Consider the following 2,762-nt stretch of genomic DNA (forward strand, 5'->3'; position numbering starts at 1 on the left):
AACTGAGCTTCACCCGCCTCGAAGTTACAGGTGGTATTTACTACGGTTTGCGTTGGTGCTGTCAGTCAAACAAGTGTCACTGCGTATCACCCTGCGCTAAGAAAACACACTTTGTGATTGAAGAACAGCGTTGTGTTTGGACATGCATTTTACAAGTAACAAAATCCATTTAATTGACATGAAAAACACGGCTGCTGCTGGTAACTCGGGGGTAGGGTCCTGCTCACGGCCATAAAAATAACTCCGGAGAGAACAAAGCCCTTCAGTCCGGAGGGCTGGCTGTTTAGGTAGCAGTGTGGGTGCCATGCTTGCACATAATGATTGTGTTTATACATGACAGGAAGCATCTGTAATCCACAGCTGCGGGTGCTCCAGCCCAAAGTCCTGATAAAATCTACACCTATGCTGCTGCATGAATGAAAACAGACTTCTGGACCAGAGTGAAAAGGCAGCCTGCGTCCCTAAAGTTTGTAGCAGTCGGTGGCTGCTGGCCCTCTTCTCTCTCATTTTCTGCTCGCCCGTGTCTCCTCTGCTCGCATCTCTATCACTTTCACTCCTCTCGCACTTTTTGTGCTCAAAGTTTTTCCCCAGTGCAAGAGCACTGGCATTGCCTGGTTTTCCTCTCTCTGCCTCTGCCCCTGCCCCATCCCCATCGCAGAGAGGCACAAACCCGCCAGCTGCTCGCAGGCTGCATGACTCCTTGGAGCTTTGGCTGCTTGGCCAAAGGGAGAAACACTTTTTCCCTGAAGTTACCTTCAGTTTCACTGAAGACAACAGTGTACCAAGTCCTCTCCCAGCCAGCCTCACTGGTGACTCCCCTCCGCTCACCCTGCTGTGCCACACCACCGGAGCAGGCAGCATTCACTGCTCTTAAAATGTTTTTAGACCACCTCAGCTGTCCTTTCTCGCTCCCTCTGTGGAAGAATCTTGCAGCAGTTTAAGTTGGGACTCGGTGAAATGAAGTTGCAGTTGCACAGGACCCATAATGCCTTTGCAGAGGTGACTTGGGGCATGGGCTCTGCCAGATTTCAAGGTTAGAGCAGCACGAATGACAATCTGAGGCTTCCAGATGCTGGTGGCATCTGATTTTTGCATGTCTGCTGCTTAACCATAGAGCCATCCTTTAAGAAATCATACTCCAACTTCTGATATAGATCCTGCTTTTTGTTCCCACTGCTGCGTGTGGATGCACTGACACAGAAGACTGCTAAGCAGGAACTGTGTAAATATATGACTATAAGATCTTCTTCATTTCTTTGTTTTGGGGAAGACTGGTTTAGAACAGTGGTAAAGGAACACAACTGTCTTAAATTAATCATTTTCCTAATTTGAAAAATACCCTCCGTTTTCCCAGTAATTAATTTCAGTTCAAGAATTCAAAAATTCAGCTGCAGTGAAGTTTAATCCATCTCTATAAACACACAAGAATGGAAAAACATGCAGCTGTTCAGAGGCTTCCAGCAATACCCAGAAATATGTGTATAAATTTCCAAAAAGCAAAGCAGATTTAAAAAGCCCACATAGAAGAGAAGAAAAAAAAATCTTGAATTAAAACTCTCCATTTGTTATTGGTGCGTGATTTATGTAGGATCAGTTGTCACTCACTTTCGCTTGCCCCAGTATAACAGCATATGCAAGTGGGAGATATTAGGTACATAGTGAAAATGTGATGTGATGCAACTCCCCAGCAGTTTCAGGATGGGAGTCTCTTTACAACGAATAAAATGATTTCTGTATTTGTATTTTTCAGATGTTCAGACAACACAAAATCTTGCCACAGTAGATTAAACAGAAAAATAACAGTTTTTGAAACACGACCTCCAGAAAACTAATTGCAAAGAAATATTCATTCTCAGTCCAATAAATCCTTAATTTTAAATGTCAGCTGCAAAGCATAAATCCCCTTAATAGATTTCAAACTGCGGTGACAAAGTTGTAATTGTAGGGTCCAGCCCACTCAAAAATAAACCAATGCTCTTGCTCTGCATTAGCCAGTCTTCTGCTGTTTTTCTGTTTGTTTGGTTGGTTTGTTGTTGTTGTTTCGATTTGTTGTTTTTTTTTTTTTTTTGGTTGGTTTGTTTGACAGTTTTTCTTTTTTTTTTTTTTTGCTGTTTTTTTGTTGTTGCATTTTAATCTCATCTCTTATCTTTTAGGAATTTTCCATTGCATTCCTGAGCCTGGTTCTGGATTACTTTCATCTCAGATTGAATTGAACCTTGTTGCCATTCCCCAGTAGATGTCTGAAGTGCAAAATCTACTTGATCATAACTTTCTGTGTGGTTTACTGCAGGGTAGCATGCATGTAAAAACCCTGAAGTCATGTGAAATAGGAGCCTTGACCTCAAGACACAATAAAGTTGGCTGGTTAGGTTGTAGCTCGAAAGGTCACTTTTTCTGGGACTGCCTCTGAGGGCTGTTTCAAACTAATTATTACCTTTGATTTTAACTTACCATTTGTTAAAAAAAAAAAAAAAAAAAAAAAAAAAAAAAGTGAAAGAGAGAAAATTAATTCAAAAAAAGAAAAGGAAAAAAAAGGGGAAAAAAACAACTCTCAGTTATTATTATTTAAACAGTTTGACTGGCATGTATATAACATCATGGACATATGAAAAGACAAGCCTGAAGAGCTTATAGTGTAAAATAGACAGAAAGCACCGTGCATAATAAAAGCAGACAGAGGAGAGTTATGTATGTGTATGTGGGAAGAGTGGGGAGGTGTATAGAGAAATATGCAGAGTTGGGAAATATTCTACCAACTGACA

General features: G+C 41.2%; 1 long non-coding RNA gene across 3 annotated transcripts in view; it reads left to right on the forward strand.

Moving 5' to 3' along the window:
- LOC121066559 overlaps positions 1 to 2,379 on the forward strand; it is a 3,688-nt gene extending 1,309 nt beyond the window's left edge. For 2 of the 3 annotated variants that reach the window (XR_005817837.1, XR_005817838.1), the window contains 2 exons: positions 341 to 466; positions 2,154 to 2,379. This is a non-coding gene — a long non-coding RNA (uncharacterized LOC121066559). Of the gene's footprint in view, positions 467 to 2,153 lie in introns of all 3 variants that reach the window. The other variant, XR_005817839.1, reaches the window with a different exon arrangement.
- The last annotated feature ends 383 nt before the right edge of the window (positions 2,380 to 2,762 follow it).

This window comes from Cygnus olor, chromosome 2, assembly GCF_009769625.2.
Source record: "Cygnus olor isolate bCygOlo1 chromosome 2, bCygOlo1.pri.v2, whole genome shotgun sequence".
In the NCBI taxonomy this organism is placed as follows: Eukaryota; Metazoa; Chordata; class Aves; order Anseriformes; family Anatidae; genus Cygnus; species Cygnus olor.